Genomic DNA, 22,046 nt, shown 5'->3' on the forward strand with positions numbered 1-22,046 from the left:
TGAGAGCCAGCCTGGAAGGGAGTTAAAATTGAGAAAGACAAAGGGTTTTGGGTCGACATGGCTGGTTCAACTGAACCGGCCATGTCATCGTCTTCTTCCTCTGGACGAGAAGAAGACGCGCATGACATATAGCACCCTCGTCTGAAACTGAACCTCCGTAGCTCCAATCACGTCATTTTTCTCCTCTATTTCTTCACGAAACTTAAGGATGGTGTTACAAGGAAGAGCTAGGAATTGATTTCATACATTCTCGTGGATTGTAGCCTAAGATATTTGCTTCCAAAGTTCGTCTAAAATATGATTTGTCGCCGAGGCAAAAACAGAGGATATGTTATTGGGTATCCGATTCTAGGGGTTTCAAGGCTCGATTTCTTCACGAAACCTCTTCCTTATTCTTTCCTCAAGCAACATGAATTGGTTTGGAGGAACGAAGTTGAGTGTGTGTTCGCAATTTTGGAGAATCGTCCTCGGTCTGCAAATTAGCCAAAACGCCAGAAAATCGATCTCTTGGGTAGCTTGTTTTACGACGTTTCAGCTCTCAATTCCTTCATTAAAGTTACTCAACTTCTTCCTCTGAAGCTAAAAGAATCCTTAATTTTAAGGAAAATGGACCATAGATAGGAATTCGAAACTTACCCCCAATTTGAGCCCAAAACGGATTTTCTTCAATTGGGCATGTTCCTGAGGCTATTTCTCTTTGTGGTCTTCTATGGAAACATTCCTTGAAGGTGTCGAAACTTATTGGGATCGTCCTAGCTCGATGAATTCTTGTGTATCCTCGGATTGGAATTTTGAGTTTTCCTTGAAGCTCTTTAGTGGCGGATTGGATTGGGGAACGGGTTTCTAGTCACTTTCAGCACTCAATTCCTTCATAGAACTTGTGGTTAATCTTGTTTAGAAACTATAGGAACAGGTTTGAAAGGAAATGGTGGGGAATTGCTCCAAAATTATGAAGAAATCCAAGAGTAGGAGACCTAAAATCTAAACGCTTATTGATTACGATTGGGAGCTCGACCTTGCTCGATTCTTGTTTCAAACTATTCCTCAACTTCAAACTTTATAGGGGAAGCTTAAATCGAGATTGAGAGCTCCCAAAGCGTTGTGAATTAGAGGTTGGATTTTCTGGAAAACCAATCGAAAATATCATCTCCGATCAGCGAGCTACTGACCTTGATTTTGAATCCTAGTCGTTGGATGTGATGATCAATGAGTGTTCTAGAATTATCCAATTTTAGAGGAGATCCAACGGCTAAGAGTCGATATTCGATGGATTTTGTGCAGGTGGTCATTGTTGATAATCTGATTCTTGCCCGAATGACAGTTTCGTAATTATCCATATCTTGAAGGGTAAATTAAAGTATCCTAGCTATGATTCATGGTTATAGGCTTCGTAACCAAGTTATGATGTAGGTTCTTTTAAGGGTTAGTTAAATAATCTTTAATATGAATTTGTCTTGAAGGGAAAGAGATGACATAGTATCGTGTAGCTGATAAAGGCACTAAATCACTTCCCATATAATTATATTGATAGGTTAAATACATGTTATTCGTAAAGGGTAATAGTTAAACTTTAATAGTAAACATTGTTAATGTATAGTATACATATTTGTATCAAAAGAGCTTGTTGAGCTAGGGGCATGCCCGAGGTGCATGTAATATCCAGTGCTATCAAGTTGTTATACAAAAACACCTCATTTTTAGGGCCTTCAAGACTTACATTTCTATATGATTTCTGTTGTCCCTTCCTTCTAATGGGTTTTGAATATAAAAAATAGTTTGTTAGTCTAACCTAAATAAATATTATGAACTGAATACAACAAATAAGAGTATCGTTCTTGTCTCAATTGTTTTCATGTTGTTCGATTAAAAATTGAATGTGTATCAATATGTTAATATTTGGTATATAGAGTCACTATTTGACATACAATCTATCTTCTATTTTTTTATAGATAGAAAACATCTCATTTTATAGAGATAGAATTTATTACCTCCAAGAAGTTCCTTATCTTATCGATCGATCTCCGTAGTCAAGAAGTTCCTTCGAGCTATTCTCCTAAGATTCATGCAAATTGTTACCTCCATCGAGCAGTCCGGCGACCTTATGAACGTGCTAGTTGAGAAGGTTTTTGGTTGTCTTAAGGTCCATGAGGAGACAATTTTTGTTATGAAGACAAAAAGGAGGAGAAACATCTCTTACTCACATATGTAGAGTGGCTCACACAGACGAAAAGGAATGATGTGGTTGACTCTTTTTTTTCAAGTACGAGGGGATGTGGTAGCCATAACGAGAAAAAAAAAAGGTCTTGGGTCTGGTCGTAGACATGGATGTGGACGTGGTGGCAGAGGAGGCTGTGACAATAGCTCACAAACCCACGATAATTCCAACCCTGAGAAGGACAATAGTATGATCAAGTGTTACTCTCGTGGAAAATATGGGAACTATGCAGTAGAGTGCCGCAAGAAGAAGCGCAATGTGGAGGGAAATCTCACACTCACCAGGATCAAGAGCTTGCACTGATGTTAGTTGAGAAGATGCCTAACCTGTTGATGCTCAACGAAGAGAAGGTTATGGTAAACCTTCTCAAAAAAGGAGAAGACCAAGTGAAGACCAACATGTGATACCTTGACAATGGAGCAAACAACCACTTGACCGGAGATCAAACAATGTTCAATGAGCTTGATGAGAAGTCATTGGAAATGTGAAGTTTGGCGATGGATCAATTGTACTGATATAAGGCAAATGATCCATCTTGTTGCAGTGCAAGAATGGTGACCAATGTTTACTGACCATGGTATATACTATATCCCAAACTTGAAGAGTAACATTATTAGTCTTAGTTAGAGGACGAAAGGAGGAAGCAGAGGGGAGCTAGTTAGCTCGTCCCTTAAGATGTTCGACAGAAATGGAACTGATGGTGTTAATATAACACATGCAGAAGCAATTTGGATCTTAGGCACTTTAAGTACATCAATTATAATAAATTGGCTAGCATGTTCAAAAGCATTAAAACTCAATGAGTTTGAATACTAACATTTTGTAGTTTAAATCCCTTTTCCTCACGAACCAGTTTCGAACCACCACTAGTTTCTTCCCTACTATTCTCCAGCCTTAGAACGGGATTGTGGAATCCAGTGAGTGACTAAATTTAAAAGAAATTTAGTAGATGTAAAGAGAGTTTTGAGAGAATTTCTCAAAGTTTTCAAGAACCCTTTACATGTACCTTGATCACTCTATTTATAGAGTGATATTTGCGTCTTCATGCAAATTTGCGATTAACAACACTCAAAATTCCACTCAATTTGTGGGATTATGTGGCAAGCATGCAAGTTTGAATTAACCAAATTTTGACACTCAAAATTCCACTCAAATTTTTGGAGTTTATTTGGCAAACATGCAAGCTTGGTTAAACCAAATTTTGAAACATGCAAGTTTGATTAAACAAAATTTTGACACTCAAAATTCCACTCAAATTCGTGGGATTATGTGGCAAACATGCAAGTTTGTTAAGCCATATATTGACACTCAATATTCCACTAACTCAAACATGGATTAAGTGAAGTTAACATTTTGACTTTTTCTATTTTAATTCAACAATTAATTTGAATAATTAATTTCAAATCAAAATAATATTAAAGAATTAACTAAACAATTTAATTAATATTTAACATTAAATCAAATGCAAATCTCAATCAATTTCGGCACATATTGATTATGAATCCCTATTCATAATTAAAATATTTAAATCTTATTTAAATATCTCAAATTCTCTCATTTTGTTTAATTCGTAAATAAATCAAAATACGGTTAAACATATCGTATATATTTAGCGCATATTTCCTAATTTGAGTTCGAATACTTCAAACTCACTCGTCACACTGTTCTAAGGTTTAGTACGATATGAGCTAGCAGGAGGACCTAATGGACCTACAGATCATGGGCTCCAACGATTCGGGATTAACCGGCAAAACTCATTAACCTTTTAACCAACATTCGTTAACTACTAGGACACTCCACTATTAGTAGTTGCACTTCCCTCACTATAGATATATTTTTGTCCATTAGATATAACCATGATTAGTAAGTCGATCCTTCACCAGTTGTTCGTAACTAGAGTTGGGTCAATTTACCGTTTTTACCCCTAAAGTTACTTCTTGTTCATGAAGTCCCACTGATCCTCTAATGAACAATTGATTTGTGGTCCAACCACCAAACCGAATCCCTCTTGGGCCAATGAGAGGGTGGGGCCTGTTGTTCAAGACCTAGAGTCAGTACTTAAGGGAACAACCTCTCTAATGTCCCTAAAAGCGGGTAGGAGTGAATTATATCTTGCACCCTATGTCCCTAGCTATTCACCCAGTCTTACCCTTGAAATGGGAGGCTTATTGAGTCGGCGAACTCGGGCCACTCTCACCCATGCAAATCTAAGGATAATTCTGAATGAACAGGAGTTTATAGTTAGCTTAAAATTAAGGTCGAGTTACCTAAGTCATCGAGTGAAAAAATTAGTCTCAACAGTAAACGACATTATAAAGTGAGAGTGATTTTCTTCATGGTCCGATCTTATGCAATACTCATTGCATAAGACGCCCCCACTCCCATGTCTCCACATATACAATTTAGTGATCATATTGTTTATATCATATACAAAAGTGGGCCGCATCCATAGTGTCCCCAGGTACTTAGTCTTATCCCTATACTATAGATCATTTTGACTATATACTTGAACTTGATCCACTCTTATGTCTCTACATATAGTTCAAGTAATCATACTTAGCCAGAGTATTCTTAGTTTGTTGGATTTAGATTAATGATCGTAAAATTCACGTTATTCAATAACAATTTTTACTGAATAAACATCAATAATAACATTATTGAAAATAGAATATGTTTTTATTTCCAAACTATGTGTTTTAGGACATAAAACCCAACAAAGTTGGAATAGACTCATAATGGAGATGACGAGATGCATGCTTCATGAGAAGGATCTTCCAAAACGTTTTTGGGGAAAAGCAGCAGACATTGTTGTGTGCTTGAAAAATTGAATTTCTTCGAAAGCTGTAGAGGACCTGATACAATTTGAAGTTGGGTATGGTTACAAACCTTCTTTAAAGTTCCTTAGAGTATTTGGGTGTCTTTGCTTTACTTACATTCCACAGGTCATGCGTGATAAGCTTGACAAAAAGGTAGAATCTGACATCTTTATTGGGTATAGCCCTATATCCAAAGCTTACAGGGTTTTTCAACCACACACTAGTCGTGTTATTGGGAGGCGAGATGTTCATTTTGCTGGAAATGAGCAATGGAATTGGGAAGAAATGACGAAGGTGAATAAGATTTCTAATGCACCAAACAATTTAATCTTTGGTAGCATGTTTGAAGAGTCTGAAGATGAATGACTAGAAAAGTCTGAAGATGAATGACAAGAAGAGTCTGAAGATGAACGACAAGAAGAGTGTGAAGATGAACGACAAGAAGAGCCTGAAGATGAACGATAAGATGCTTTGGTTGATGATGCACCTGTCAGAGGAGGAGGCTTTCGGTGATTGAGAAAAACAAAACCTGGGAGTTGGTTGATCGACCTATAAACAGAAAGATAATTGGAGTAAGATGGGTGTTCAGGAAAAAGCTTGGAGTTCACCGCATCTAAATAAGGAGGAGTGTTAAAAATCACATGTTTGTTTAGATTGTTGTCAGTTAGTATCTGATTAAATCTCCTTATAGTTAGGAGTTGATTTAGTTTTGATTTGTTTACTGGTTTGCTACCAGATTTTCTGTAGATTTTTAGATATTCTCTGTATATATAGAGCCTTCTTGCTCTTCATAATACAATCTTCTCATCAACCATTCAATCACTCACTCTTTTCACTAACAGTATGGAACAGATTACCTTGATGATCAAGATCAAGAGTAAAGAAAACTCATTTCTAAACTCGTGATTCGAATCACTCCACAAGAGGCTTGATCAATACCATTTAAATGACTCTCGCATGCAAGTTCTAAATAAAAGAATTTGCAAAGAAAATCTTAGCTTTCATCAAAGCTAAAAAATAGAAATTTTATTCTTTTTTTTTAGTTCCAAAATGTGATCTTTCTGATCAAAGAAAAGAAGGTTTTATACTGTGTTTACAACCTTAAACTATGTGACACATAACTCCCAAATTAAATTCGCTGGTAAATGAGAAATACTCATAACCTAGTATTAAAATGGCTAGTTAAGGGTGGGTTACAATATAACCTTAACTCCTATATTAATAGCTAGCTTAAATATGACAAACAAATATTTAAATTATATTTAAACAGTGCAGTGAATGAAATGTGCTTATTAGTCATCCTTAGACTAGTTCCATAAATTCAGTGAGTTCGTTAAATGCAACTTAAAGTGCATTTAATGCATCTCTTTCTTGAAGCTCAACTTTGCACAACATATAAGGGAGATCTCCAATGTCTTCTAGAATTTCCTTTGATGAGCTCACCATAGCTCGAATATAAGTGTACAAGATTTGTTGTAGCTTCTTGGCTCTCGTCCTTGTAATTGGACCTTAAGGTATGGAAATCCCTTGGTCGTGGTTCATATCACAAATTAAGACATGGAACTTCCTACCATGCTGGATAGAAATTGAACTCACTAAAGTTTTAAAAGTGTCAAAACATGATTTTTAAAATTTCATATTTTGAGAATATCTCGAATTTCGAGTTAGTTCTCTTACACGCCACGTCACAAACTCAAGTTGATAAAAAATTTCTACTAGGGAGAAGCACCAACATCGTTATAAGTTATGCTTCATTCTCATCTCTAGAAGAAGGGCTTGACGACCTCCGACCTTGTGCTTAACAGCCACACGCTCTAACCAACTAAGCTATTCTAGCCAATCAGTTGTTACCATCCAAGCCCAGTAGTTGATATTGTCTACTTTCGTTCGTTACGTATCGCTGTCAGCCTTACGATTTTAAACCGCATCTAGTAGGGAGAGGTTTTCAGACCCTGGTAAAAATGTTTCTTCACCTCTCCAATCGATGTGGGATCTCACTATCCATACCTTCTGAGGGCCAAGTGTCCTTACTAGTACATCGCCTAGTGACTAGCTCTGATATCATTTGTAAAAGTTCAAGTGCATTGCTAGCAGACATTGTCCATTTTGGCCCATTAGGTATTGTCATCAGCCTCACAGTTTTAAAACGAGCCTATTAAGGAGAGGTTTCTGCACCCTTATCAGGATTGTTTCGTTCCTCTCTCCCACTGCTAGTAGATATTATCTATTTTAATCCGTTACGTATCGCCGTCAGCCACACAGTTTTAAAACGTGTCTACTAGGGAGACGTTTACACACACATATAAGAAATGCTCAATTTTCCTCTCGAACACATGCGGGATTGCACAATAAGCAGTCAGGATGATCGAGTGGTCTAAGGCACCAGACTTAAGTTCAGGTCCTTGTAAGAGGGCGTGGGTTGTTCAAATCGCACTTCTGACAACTCATATTATTGTGAGGCAAAAAGCAAGCCAAAGTGGATAATATCTACTACCGTTCAGGGCTTGGGTTGAAAGCATCATTATTTATCAAAAAATGATAAGAACTTCGTAGATTTCAACTTTTCAAAGTTAAGAAATGGAACTTAACCATGGTGGATATCAATTGATCTCAATAGAGTTTTTAAAAGTGTCAAAACATGATTTTTAAAAAACTTCAAAGTTTGAGAATATCTAGACGCCACGTCAGAAGCCCAACTTCATTGAAAACTTTTGTATGCTTCATTCCCATCGCTAGAAGAAGGGCTTGAGAACCTCTGACCTTGGGGTTAATAATTGCATGCTCTAACGAACTGAGATGTTTAAAATGCTTCTACTACGGAGATGTTTACACACCCAAATACGGAATGCTAAATTCTCCTCTCAAAACAATCCTGGAACACATAATAAGCAGGATGGGTGAGTAGTCTAAAGTGCCAGACTTAAGTTTTGGTGCTCATGAAGAGGGTAACTATTTTCAAAGTTAAAGGCATGGAACTTCCTACCATGGTGGATATCAATTAAACTCATTAGAGTTTTAAAAGTGTCGAAACATAATTTTTTAAAACTACAAATTTTGAGAATATCTCAAATCAGTTCTCTTAAATTTCTACTAAGGCAAAGCACCAACACACTTATAAAGTATGAGAGTTTTAAAAGTGTCAAAACATGATTTTTTAAAACTACAAATTTTGAGAATATCTCAAATCAGCTCTCTTACATGCCACGTCACGAATGAAAGTTCATTGAAAATTTCTACGAAGGCAAAGCACCAACACACTTATAAGGTATGCTTTATTCCTAAAGCTAAAGAAGGGCTTGAACCTTCAAACTTGTAGTTAACAGCCACACGCCCTAACAAACTAAGCTATTCCAGCCAATCATTTGTTGCGATCCAAGACAACCATTAGTTGATATTGTCAGATTTCGTTCGCTACATATTGCTGTCACCCAAATGGTTTTAAACCGCATCTACTAAGGAGAGGTTTTCAGACCCTTGTAAGAAATGTTTCTTCACCTCTCCAATTGATATAGGATCTCACAATCCACCCCTTCTGAGGGCCAAGCGTCCTCACTAGAGCATCGCCTGGTGACTAGCTCTGATGTCATTCGTAAAAGTTAAAGCACACTAGTAGCAAATATTGTCCATTTTTTTCCATTAGGTATTGCCATCAACCTCAAAGTTTTAAAACGCGACTATTAGAGAGAGGTTTTAGCCACTTATTAGGATTGTTTTGTTCCTCTCCCCAACAATTAGTAGATATTATCTATTTTAATCCGTTACGTATCGTAGTCAGCCTCACAGTTTTAAAACGCGTCTACTATGGAGACATTTACACACCCATATACGGAATGTTAAACTCCCCTCCCAAACCAATCTAGGCACACACCATTAGCAGTTAGGATGGTCGAGTGGTCTAAGGCGTCAAACTCAAGTTTTCGTCCTTGTAAGAGGGTGTGGGTTCAAATCCTACTTTTTGACATCTCCATATTATTGTAAGGCTAAACGCGAGCCAAAGTGGATAAAATCTACTACCGATGTGGGTGTGCTTTGGGGTCGGCGGAAACATCATTGTTTATCAACAATGTGCTTTTTAAAAGTGTCAAAACATGATTTTTGAGAATATCAGTAAGTTCTTACACACCACGTCACATGCCGATTTTGATTGAAAATATATAACAGAGAGAAGCACCAACACCTATGTAAGAAATGTTTCTTCACCTCTTTCTCACAAAGAAACCATTGTGTGGGCCAAGCGTCCTCACTGGCGCATCTCCTGGTGACTAGCTCTGATATCATTCGTAAAAGTCCAAGCGCACAACTAGCAGACATTGTCCATTTTTTCCCGTTAGGTATTGCCATCACCCTCACAGTTTTAAAACGCGCCTATTAGAGAGAGGTTTTCGCCGTTTATTAGGATTGTTTCGTTCCTCTCTCCAACAATTAGTAGATATTATCTATTTTAATCCGTTACGTATCGTCGTCGGCCTCACAATTTTAAAACGCGTCTACTATGGAGACATTTACACACCATATATGAAATGCTGAACTCCCCTCTCAAACCAATCAAGGCACACACCATTAGTAGTCAGGATGGTCGAGTGGTCTAAGGCGCCAGACTCAAGTTTTGGTCCTCGTAAGAGGGCGTGGGTTCAAATCCCACTTCTGACATCTCATATTATTGTGAGGCAAAACGCGAGACACAGTGGATGATATCATTGTTTACCATTAAATAATAAGAACTTCCTATTTCCTACCCTTCCTACCATGGTGGATTTAACTCACCACGTCACAAGGTCGCTCGAGCTGCAAGAACTTTTGTGCTAAAAGAATGAAGGAACCTGCACCCCCTACACTCTCTCTTAGGCTTGTGCGGCTACCTTCGGTGTCACCATGAGGGAAGCCAACAAGGGATTTTGGGCGGGGGCGGAATCGAAGCGAAGAAATTCTGAGTTCATGCCATGACGATATATATATGGAAGGGCAGTTTTGTTGATGCATTCCTGTTGAGAATGAAGAAGAGAGATCCTCTTTTGAACAGAAAAATTTGGTCACGTAGATCTTCGATTTTGCCGAAATTCGTTAATAGCTCCGTGCGAATTTACAATGGAAAAACTTCTATTTGTTGTAAGATCACTGAAGTAAGGGTTGGTCATAAATTTGGAGAGTTTGCTTCGACACGGAAATGAAGACTTTCAAGAACAAATATTGGACCGGGAAAAAAAAGGGGAGAAAGTCAAGCCGCATATGGCACGAAAAGGAAATCCGATTTCGGTAAGACTTGATCTGAATCGTAGTTTAGATTCAAGTTGGTTCAGTGAGGGCGGCCGCGAAAGTCACTGAATAGGTCAGTCTTTTCCTTTTGTTCTATATTGAAAATCAAAAAAAGCGTGGGAGGACATTGCACAAATGTCGAGGACGGACACGACTTCTTCTAACGCTAGAAGACCACAGGAAGACACCCGGGACCAGAGCATGTCGTGAAGAAGCACACTAGCCGTGCTTCGACCGTGTCTCCGGGGCAATGTTGAATGTAGATATCATGAATGCGAGGTGCAGGATACTAGGCCGAGAAACCCGGGCAACCACTACCCTATGTTCTCATTAAATAATAAGAACTTCGTACTTCCTACCATGGTGGATTTAACATGACTTGCCAATGCTCTTTAAAAAGTGTCAAAACAAGATTTTTTAGAATATCTGTAAGTTCGAGTTAGTTATCTTACACACCACGTCACAAACAACCGAAGTTGATTGAAAAATTATATTATTAAAGGGAAGCACCAAAACCCATGCTTCGTTCGACTTCACTAGAAAGTGGGCTTGAACCTCCAACCTTGTGGTTAACAGCTACATGCTCTAACCAACTAAGCTATTCCAACCAACAATTTGTTAAATACAAAGACCATCATTAGTTGATATTGTCTGCTCTCGTTCGTTACTTATCGCTGTCACCCTCATGGTTTAAAACTGCATCTACTAAGGAGAAGTTTTCAGACCCTTGTAAGAAATGTTTTTTCACCTCTCCAATCGATGTGGGTTCTCACAAAGCAACCATTCTGTGGGCCAAGCGTCCTCACTGGCGCATCGCCTGGTGACTAGCTCTGATATCATTCGTAAAAGTCCAAGCACACAACTAGCAGACATTGTCCATTTTTTCCCGTTAGGTATTGCCATCAGCCTCACAGTTTTAAAACGCGCCTATTAGAGAGAGGTTTTCGCCACTTATTAGGATTTTTTCGTTCCTCTCTCCAACAATAAGTAGATATTATCTATTTTAATCCGTTACGTATCGTCGTAAGCCTCACAGTTTTAAAACGCGTCTACTATGGAGACATTTACACACCATATACGGAATGCTGAACTCCCCTCTCAAACCAATCAAGGCACACACCATTAGTAGTTAGGATGGCTGAGTGGTCTAAGGCGCCAGACTCAGGTTCTGTTCCTTGTAAAAGGGGGTGTGGGTTCAAATCCCACTTCTAACATCTCATATTATTGTGAGGCAAAATGCGAGACATAGTGGATAAAATCTACTAGTGATTGAATTGTAACGTATCATTGTTTATCATTAAATAATAAGAACTTACTTCGACTCGCCAATGCCTTTTAAAAAGTGTCAAAACAAGATTTTTTAGAATATCTGTAAGTTCGAGTTAGTTATCTTACACACCACGTCACAAACAACCGAAGTTGATTGAAAAAATACACTATTAAAGGGAAGCACCAACACCCAATGCTTCGTTCGACTTCGCTAGAAGGAGGGCTTAAACCTCCGACCTTGTGGTTAACAGCCACATGCTCTAACCAACTGAGCTATCCCTGCCAACAATTTGTTACAATCCAAGAGCATAATTAGTTGATATTGTCTGCTCTCGTTTGTTACGTATCGCTGTCACCCTCATGGTTTTAAACCGCATCTACTAAGGAGAAGTTTTCAGACCCTTGTAAGAAATGTTTCTTCACCTCTCCAATCGATGTGGGTTCTCACAAACAACCATTCTGTGGGCCAAGCGTCCTCACTGGCGCATCGCTTGGTGACTAGCTCTGATATCATTCGTAAAAGTCCAAGCGCACAACTAGTAGACATTTTCCATTTTTTCCCGTTAGGTATTGCCATCAGCCTCACAGTTTTAAAAGCGCCTATTAGAGAGAGGTTTTCGCCGCTTATTAGGATTGTTTCGTTCCTCTCCCCAACAATTAGTGGATATTATCTATTTTAATCTGTTACATATCGTCGTTAGTCTCACAGTTTTAAAACGCGTCTACTATGGAGACATTTACACACCATATACGGAATGCTGAACTCCCCTCTCAAACCAATCAAGCTACACACCATTAGCAGTCAGGATGGCCGAGTGGTCTAAGGCGCCAGACTCAAGTTCTGGTCCTCGTAAGAGGGCGTGGGTTCAAATCCCACTTCTGACATCTCATATTATTGTGAGGCAAAATGCGAGACACAGTGTAAAGAATCTACTAGTGGTTGAAACGTATCATTGTTATTCATTATATAATATAAACTTCACACCAACACCCATGCTTCATCCAACTTCGTTAGAAGGAGGGTTTGAACCTCCGACCTTGTGGTTAAACAGCCACACGCTCTAACCAACTGAGCTATTCCAGCCAACAATTTGTTACAGTCCAAGAGCATAATTAGTTGATATTGTCTGCTCTCGTTCGTTACGTATCGCTGTCACTCTCATGGTTTTAAACCGCATCTACTAAGGAGAAGTTTTCAGACCTGACCCTTGTAAGAAATGTTTCTTCACCTCTCTAATCGATGTGGGTTCTCACAAAGCAACCGTTCTGTGGGCCAAGCGTCCTCACTGGCGCATCGCCTGATGACTAGCTCTTATATCATTTGTAAAAGTCCAAGCGCACAACTAGCAGACATTGTGCATTTTTTTCCCGTTAGGTATTGCCATCAGCCTCACAGTTTTAAAACGCGCCTATTAGAGAGAGGTTTTTATCGCTTATTAGGAATGTTTCGTTCCTCTCTCCAACAATTAGTAGATATTATCTATTTTAATCCGTTACGTATAGTCGTCAGCCTCACAATTTTAAAACGCGTCTACTATGGAGACATTTAGACACCATATACGGAATGCTGAACTCCTCTCTCAAACCAATCAAGGCACACACCATTAGTAGTCAGGATGGTTGAGTGTTCTAAGGCGTTAGACTCAAGTTCTTGTCCTCGTAGGAGGGTGTGGGTGGGTTCAAATCCCCCTTTTGACATCTCATATTATTGTGAGGCAAAATGCGAGACACAGTGGATTTAACTTGAATCGCCAATGCTTTTTTAAAAAGTTACTAGTGGTTGAAAAACGTATCATTGTGTTTCCTACCATGGTGGATTTAACTTGAATCGCCAATGCTTTTTTAAAAAGTGTCAAAACATGATTTTTGAGAATATCTGTAATCGAGTTAGTTATCTTACACACCACGTCACAAACAACCGAAGTTGATTGAAACTATTATATTTAAGGGGAGCACCAACACCCCATGCTTGACTTCGCTAGAAGGAGGGCTTGAACCTTTTTTAAAAAGTGTCAAAACATGATTTTTGAGAATATCTGTAATCGAGTTAGTTATCTTACACACCACGTCACAAACAACTGAAGTTGATTGAAACTATTATATTAAAGGGGAGCACCAACACCCCATGCTTCGTTCGACTTCGCTAGAAGGAGGGCTTGAACCTCCGACCTTGTGTGGTTAAAAGGCAAACGCTCTAACCAACTGAGCTATTTCAGCCAACAATTTGTTACAATCCAAGGTCATCATTAGTTGATATTGTCTTCTCTCGTTCGTTACGTATCGCTATCACCCTCGTTGTTTTAAACCGCATCAACTAAGGAGAAGTTTTCAGACCCTTGTAAGAAATGTTTCTTCACCTCTCCAATCGATGTGGGTTCTCACAAAGCAACCATTTTGTGGGCAAAGCGTCCTCACTGGCGCATCGCCTGGTGACTAGCTCTTATATCATTCGTAAAAGTCCAAGCGCACAACTAGCAGACATTGTCCATTTTTTTCCGTTAGGTATTGCCATCAGCCTCACAGTTTTAAAACGCGCCTATTAGAGAGAGGTTTTCGCCGCTTATTAGGATTGTTTCGTTCCTCTCTCCAACAATTAGTAGATATTATCTATTTTAATCCGTTACGTATCGTTATCAGCCTCCCAGTTTTAAAACGCATCTACTATGGAGACATTTACACACCATATATGGAATGCTGAACTCCCCTCTAAAACCAATCCAGGGACACACCATTAGTAGTCAGGATGACTGAGTGGTCTAAGGCGTCAAACTCAATTTTTGGTCCTCATAAGAGGGTGTGGGTTCAATTCCCACTTTTGATATCTCCATATTATTGTGAGGAAAAATGCGAGTCTCATATTATTGTCTCCTCGTAACAGGGTGGGCATGTGTTTATGTCCCATTTTTGACAACTATATATATTTGTGAGGCTAATTAGCCAAAGTGGATCGAAAGTATCATTAGTTTATCAAATGATAAGTATTTCGTAGTCATGGAAAAAGTACCATGGTGGATATCAATTGAACTCACTAAAGATTTTATCAATTGAACTCACATGAGAGTTGAACCTTTGACCTTATTGTTGTTCGCTCTAACCAACTAAGCTATTCCAAGCAATCATTGTCACAATCCAAGCCCACCACTAGTTGATATTGTCCGCTTTCATTCGTTACGTATGGCCGTCAGCCTCACGGTTTTAAACCGCATGTACTAGGGAGAGGTTTTCAAACCCTTGTTATAAATGTTTCTTCCCCTCTCCAGTAGATGTCGGATGTCACAATCCACCCCTTCTGAGGGCCTAGCGTCCTCACTGGCACATCGTTTGGTGACTAGCTCTAATATCATTTGTAAAAGTCCAAGCTCAATGCTAGTAGACATTGTTCATTTTTGCCCATTAGGTATTTTCATCAGCCTCACAGTTTTGAAACATGTCTATTAGGAAGAGGTTTCCACACCCTTATAAGGATTGTTTCGTTCCTCTCTCGAACAGCTAGCGGATATTGTCTATTTTAGTCTGTTACGTATCGCCGTTAGCCTCACAGTTTTAAAATGCGTCTACTAGAGATAGCGTTAGGGGATTGGGTCGAAAGTATCATTAGTTTATCAAATGATAAGTATTTCGTAGTCATGGAAAAAGTACCATGGTGGATATCAATTGAACTCACTAGAGATTTAAAATTGTCAAAACATGATTTTTAAACATCAAATTTTGAGAATATCTCTTCGAGTTAGTTCTCTTACATGTCACAAACCCAAGTTAATTTAAAATTTATGCTAGAAGGATGAAAAGGAGTAGGGCTTGAACCTTTGACCTTGTTGTTCACTCTAACCAACTAAGTTATTCCAAGCAATCACTTGTCACAATTCAAGCCCAGCACTAGTTGATATTGTCCATTTTCATTCGTTACGTATGGGCGTCAGCCTCACGGTTTTAAACCGCATGTACTAGGGATCGGTTTTCAAACCCTTGTAAGAAATGTTTCTTCCCCTCTCCAGTAGACGTGGGATCTCACAATCCACCCCTTCTGAGGGCCTAGCGTCCTCACTAGCACATCGTCTGGTGACTAGCTCTAATATCATTTGTAAATGTCCAAGCTCAGTGCTAGTAGACATTGTTCATTTTGGCCCATTAGGTATTTTCATCAGCCTCACAGTTTTGAAACGTGCCTATTAGGAAGAGGTTTCCGCACCCTTATAAGGATTGTTTTGTTCCTCTCTCGAACAGCTAGCGGATATTGTCTATTTTAGTCTGTTTCGTATCGTCGTCAGCCTTACAGTTTTAAAACGCATCTACTAGAGAGACGTTTACACACCCTTATAAGGAATGCTTCATTCCCCTCTCAAACCAATGTGAGATCTCATAATAAGCAGTCAGGATGGCCGAGTGGTCTAAGTCGCTAGACTCAAGTTTTGGTCCTCGTAAGAGGGTGTGGTTTCATATACCACTTCTGACAACTCATATTATTGTGAACTAATTTTTTCAATGCGGATCTACTGGACCGTGTATCTCATATCTAGGGTGAACTAAATTTTAATTCCTCAAAATTAGTCAGCTTGCATTGTCACAATAGTGAATAGGTTGGCGCACTACGAGGTTCGATCTAAGTTTTTGAATAGTGCTACTGAGGTGTTGAGGGAATAGGAGGTGGTCGGGCTTTAGTGACATTGTTCACTCTATTAATGGACTTGTAAGCTGTCTTAAATTTTCTTAGGCGTAGTGGAGATTTACATGGTTTTTAGTGTATCTAGGTAGTTTAAATCACATCTCATATTTATACGTCGCTTTTTAAGGCTAATCCAATTTCTGAGAGCACAAAGGTCTACGTAACTAATTATCGTTCACGATCCTAGAATTCTCAGTCTACTAAAAATATAGTGACCTAGGTCATGTGAAACAAGTCTAGCTCTTGTGCCCTACTCTAAACAAGCCTAGCTCTTTCCTATTTTTTTTCATTGACATTGGGAGACAAAATTTTGTGTTGAAGGGAGATGGCTATTTTTAGGTTTTCTAAAAAAAATATTTAAAATGGATTTTTGAAACAATCTTAAAGATTAAGAAGGGAAAGAATGTGTTAAAAATTTCAATAGTATTTTTTTTTTTTTTTTTTTTTGACTATTTTCTTTTATATTCTTCTTGAGTTCTTAAGAATTTGTAAAGCATTTTTTCCTTCTAATCTCATTTCGAAATTCAGCCTTTAAGACTCTCACTTAGAAAAATTAGAAAAATTAAGTCTGGTTAGGGTTTTAGTCTAACAAAAATGATTTTAGGTTATTTTTATCTTCTAAAATGTACTCCAAAAATTCTACTCTTAGAGTTAATGATTTTTCTTGATTATTATCTCATTAAATTCATCTAGATGAGCACTATACTTTTGGTGAAGGCATCAACTAAAGATAGAATCTAGCTTGATGATATGTAAAATGGAAATTGAAGGAAAATGACACCTCAACATCCATTTGTGAAAATGGAGGTTGAATAACTAGTGTTGTTGGTTGAATTGAATTGGACCCGTTGGACTATTTTTTATCTATTTTGATTCACTTTGACATCTTTGTTTGTTTAATGCAATTATTATAATTTTTTATGTTAGAAACTAATTGAAAGATTTTGAAAAATTTAAAAGAGAAAAATAGCTTGAATCAAACTTAGATTTTGCGGTAACTATTTGGATTTCTCCATTAAAGTATTGCTTATAGATTAAACACTTTTACGAATTGATATTTAATTTATATCTGTTATATGGTTGAAATGATGAATTTAACGTGTTAAGGCATGTTAAATTGCGAAGGGTTTGTATAAAGTTAATTGAAGTTTATAGTTAAAGTATCCTAGCTATGATTCATGGTTATAGGCTTCGTAACCAAGTTATAATGTAGGTTCTTTTAAGGGTTAGTTAAATAATGTTTAATATTAACGTCTCAAAGGGAAAGAGATCACGTAGTATGGTGTAGCTGATAAAGGCACTAGATCACTTCTCATATGATTATATTGATAGGTTAAATATATGTTATTCGTAAAGGGTAACAGTTAAACTTTAATAGTAAATATTGTTAATGTATAGTAACATATTTGTATCAAAAGAGTTTGTTGAGTTAGGGACGTGCCCTAGGTGCATGTTATATCCAATGCTATCAAGTTGTTATACAAATACACCTTAGCATTTTTAGGGCTTTCAAGACTAACATTTCTATATGATTTCTAATGTCCCTTCCTTCTAATGGGTTTTGAATATAAAAAATACTTTTTTAGTCTAACCTAAATAAATATTATGAACTGAATACAACAAATAAGAGTATCGTTCCTGTCTCAATTTTTTTCACGTTGTTCGAACAAAAATTGAATGTGTATCAATATGTTAATATTTGGTACACAGAGTCGCTATTTGACATACAATCTATCATCTATTTTTTTTATAGATAGAAAACATCTCATCTTATAGAGATAGAATTTATTACCTCCAAGAAGTTCCTTATCTTATCGATCGATCTTCGTAGTCAAGAAGTTCCGTCGAGCTATTCCCCTAAGATTCATGCAAATTGTTACCTCCATCGAGCAGTTCGACGACCTTAAGAACATGTTAGTTGAGAAGGTTTTTGTTCGTCTTAAGGTCCATGAGGAGACAATTTTTTGTTATGAAGACAAAAAGAAGAAGAAACACTTCTTACTCACATATGTGGAGTGGCTCGCACAGATGAAAAGGAATGATGTGGTAGACTCTTCTTTTTCAAGTACGAAGGGATGTGGTAGCCATAACAAGAAAAACAAGGGTCGTCAGCGTGGTCGTAGACATGGATGCAGACATGGTGGCAGAGGAGGTCGTGACAATAGGTTACAAACCCACGATAATTCCATCCCTTAGAAGGACAATAGTATGATCAAGTGTTACTCTTGTGTTAAATATGGGCACTATGCAGTAGAGTGCCGCAAGAAGAAGCTCGTGAGGAGGGAAACCTCACACTTACTAAGATCAAGAGCCCATACTGATGTTATTCAAGAAGATGCCTAACCTGCTGATGCTCAACGAAGAGAAGGTTATGGTGAACATTCTCACAAAAGGAGAAGATCGAGTGGAGACGGACATGTGGTACCTTGACAATGAAGCAAGCAACCACTTGACCGGAGATTGAACAAAGTTCAAGGAGCTTGATGAGAAGTTATTGGAAATGTGAAGTTTGGCGATGGATCAATTATACTGATCTAAGGCAAAGGATCCATCTTATTCCAGTCCAAGAATGGTGACCAATGTTTACTGATCAATGTGTACTATATCCCAAACTTGAAGAGTAACATTATCTGTCTTGGTCAGCGGACGGAAGAAGGAAGCAGAGTGGAGTTAGCTAGCTCGTCCCTCAAGATGTTCGAAAGAAATGGAACCTTGTTGATGTAGGTAAAACGATCGCATAACCGTTTATACAGGATACTATTGGAGACCAACCAACCCACCTCTCTACTGATGAAATTTGCAGACCCAGTTTGGCTATGACATGCAAGACTTAGGCACGTGAACTTTCAGACGCTCAAAATGATGGGAGAGAAGAAGATGGCTACGGGGCTACCTAAGATCATACATCCAAACAAGCTATGTGAATGTTTCCTAGTCTGCAAACAAGCACGACAGTTGTTCCCAACTCAAACAAGCTTCTGTATTGAGTGATACTGCAACTGGTTCATGCAGATTTGTGTGGTCTGATCACCCCCATCATCATTGGGGGTAATAAGTATTTTCTTTTACTTGTCGACGATTATAGCTGTTGGATGTGGTGTACATTCTCAAAGAAAAAGGAAAATCTATGTTCAAGAAATTCAAAAGATTCGTTGAAAATGGGTATGATCAGAAGTTGAAAACCTTTGGCACTAATCGAGATGGCGAGTTCTTATCCCAAAACTTCTCAAATGGAGGAAGGTATCAAACGTCAACTCACTGCTCTGTACACTCTACAACAAGATGGTGTAGTCTACCAAAGAAATCGCATCATAATGAACACTACAAGAAGCTTACTCAAGAGCATGCAAGTCCTAGCGATTTTCTGGGGCAAGGCGATACGACATGCGGTTTATCTTATAAATCGTTTACTGACAGAGGCGCTGGAAGCTTGCATCTCCTACGAAGCATGGTTTGACAAGACACCTCACTTTGAGTACCTAAGATTCTTTGGTTGTACAACATATGTTAAGACTGCAAAACAATATATAACAAGGCTTGATAATAGAAGCTAAAAGATGGTGTACTTTGGCATAGAGGATGGAACCAAGGCACACAGATTATATGATCCGCAACATTAAGAAATTAATGTAAGTAGGGATGCCGTATTCAAAGAAGATAAGAAGTGGGATTGGTGCAGCGTTGGCGATAACAAGCAGACTGTTATAGAGTTCATTACTCTAGAAGAAGAGGGAGATTGTAGAAATTGAACGCAACTCTAATGCCAACTAATGCTGCTCTAATACCAATTTGTTAGAATTGAAATCGCCCTGATACCAATTTGATGAAGTAAGCTAAAGTTGCTCCGATACCAACCTCGAAATAAAACGCTTGCTCTGAATCTAACTCGTTTAGATAATTCTCACGAAACTTTAAGAAAGGAGGTGTCGCAGGGGGAGACAGAGACAAGGAGACAAAGAAATTCTCAAGAGGTTATTACACACTAATTCAGACAGTAAATATCTTTCTTCTCTTTCTTGTTGTTATTTCTCTCTGCACTATTACTTTGAACACATGAGGCTTTTTTATAGCATTTCCTGAGGCAAATTTGGCTTTAACTACCCCCGATTTTTTTTTTCACCCATTTACTTTCCCTTCGGTAAATTTCTCCCCTATTTGCTCTCCCTCCCTGGGATAATTATGCCCTCGTTATTAAATCGTTTAGACTGAATTAAAAAAAGCAAAAAAACAAAAAAAAAACATTTAAGTTTATCTTCCAACAGAGATGCAACAGACTTAGAAAATGCCCCTAAAGTAACACGAACAAATCCATACATGTCATCATCGATGACATCTGCTGTCTTTTGACTGAGCAGCTCACCGCGGGTGAGAACAGGAAGAAAATAACCGAAAGTGCAAGAGAGCAAAAACCTTGGATTTTGCTGTTGCTAAAAACTAGTACATTTGTTCCTTGTTTGATTGCAATATTTAAATAACAAACCTAGACTAAAAATGGCAAAATTGGCCAAATGAATTTGCACCACTCTACCCTCTAAAAATTGCTGGAGTGGCCAATTGAATTTTTGCCACTCGAGGGCAAGTTCTTTGCACAGGCTTTATTTAACAATTTTCTTCTAAAACCTATGGTATATCTACCTTATTGATTGAACTCCGATCTTTGAGCGTAGTTCCTCAAATTTCACTCGCATCAGATAGTTGGTGAAGATGTCTCCAAGCTGTTCCTTTGTTCGAATGTCAATCTTGATAAGTCCCCGATCTGCACACTCCTAAATGTAATGGAATCTGATCTCTATGTGCTTGCTCCGGTTGTGCAAAACTGGGTTTTTAATCAAGGAGATCGTATCCTTGTTGTCCACGTATAGTATTGGTGGATTGCCTTCTTTTCCGATCAGCTCCTCCAACAGCCGCGCAAGCCAGACCCCCTATGTGGCCACCATCGTAGCGGCAATGTACTTTGCTTTGCAAGAAGACAAAGCAACTACCTTCTGTTTAATTGATTGCCAGCAGATCATGCCACCTGAGAGGAAGTAAATCATCCCATGGTTGCTCTAATGATCATCAACGTCACCGGCCATGTCACTATCACTCTAGCCAACCAGCTTAAGCTTATGTCTTCCTCTCCCAGTATCTCACACCCCAGCCTCGGGTTCTGGCCACATAGCACAAGATGTGCTTGACAGCTACAAGATCCTCCTTCGTTGATGCTTTCATAAACTTACTCACATATCCAATGGAATAGGCAAGGTTAGGGCATGTGTTTACCAGATAGCGCAGACTCCCGACGATGCTGCGATAATTGGTGGTGTCACCGCCAGCGTAGTGCCGACTTTCCTTAGCTGGAGACGGGCCTCCATTGGCATCCTTGTAAGATTACTGTTTGCCAGCCCAACTATGTCTAGTAGCTTCTTCGCATACGCACCTTGACAGATGGTGATGCCGGTAGTACTCTACTACACTTCGATGCCGAGGTAGTAGCTAAGCACGCCAAGGTCGCTCATCTTGAAGGTCTTTAACATCTCCCTCTTGAATCTTCTAAGAACTTCCATGTCGCCTCAAGTGATTATGAGATCATCGACTTACACTCCCATGATCAACCGCTTCTTGCCGTGGTCGCACGTCTACATCCCATGCTAAGAGGCTCAATGCTTGAACTTGAGCGACAACAGGATACTATCGAGCTTTTTGTTCCAGGCTCGTGGTGCTTGTCGAAGCTGGTAGAGCACCTTGTGCAGGTGCAGTACCTTTCCGGGGTGTCATTATCGATGAAGCCAGGTTGTTGTCAGACGTAGATGATCTCCTTCAGCTCTCCGTTGAGGAAAGCGAACTTCAC

At 38.7% G+C, this 22,046-nt stretch overlaps 5 non-coding genes across 5 annotated transcripts; 3 read left to right on the top strand and 2 right to left on the bottom strand.

Moving 5' to 3' along the window:
• Positions 1–9,597: 9,597 nt before the first annotated feature.
• TRNAL-CAA (transfer RNA leucine (anticodon CAA)) lies at positions 9,598–9,681 on the top strand. The gene has a single exon. It is a non-coding gene; the product is annotated as a tRNA-Leu (tRNA).
• A 1,731-nt stretch (positions 9,682–11,412) lies between these two features.
• TRNAL-CAG (transfer RNA leucine (anticodon CAG)) lies at positions 11,413–11,498 on the top strand. The gene has a single exon. It is a non-coding gene; the product is annotated as a tRNA-Leu (tRNA).
• Positions 11,499–11,762: 264 nt separating this feature from the next.
• Positions 11,763–11,836, bottom strand: TRNAN-GUU (transfer RNA asparagine (anticodon GUU)). The gene has a single exon. It is a non-coding gene; the product is annotated as a tRNA-Asn (tRNA).
• A 518-nt stretch (positions 11,837–12,354) lies between these two features.
• Positions 12,355–12,438, top strand: TRNAL-CAA (transfer RNA leucine (anticodon CAA)). The gene has a single exon. It is a non-coding gene; the product is annotated as a tRNA-Leu (tRNA).
• A 1,256-nt stretch (positions 12,439–13,694) lies between these two features.
• On the bottom strand, positions 13,695–13,770 carry TRNAK-UUU (transfer RNA lysine (anticodon UUU)). Its single transcript has one exon. It is a non-coding gene; the product is annotated as a tRNA-Lys (tRNA).
• Positions 13,771–22,046: the final 8,276 nt, after the last annotated feature.

Source organism: Cucurbita pepo, chromosome 16 (genome assembly GCF_057944985.1).
Source record: "Cucurbita pepo subsp. pepo isolate OVF chromosome 16, ASM5794498v1, whole genome shotgun sequence".
Lineage (NCBI taxonomy): Eukaryota > Viridiplantae > Streptophyta > Magnoliopsida > Cucurbitales > Cucurbitaceae > Cucurbita > Cucurbita pepo.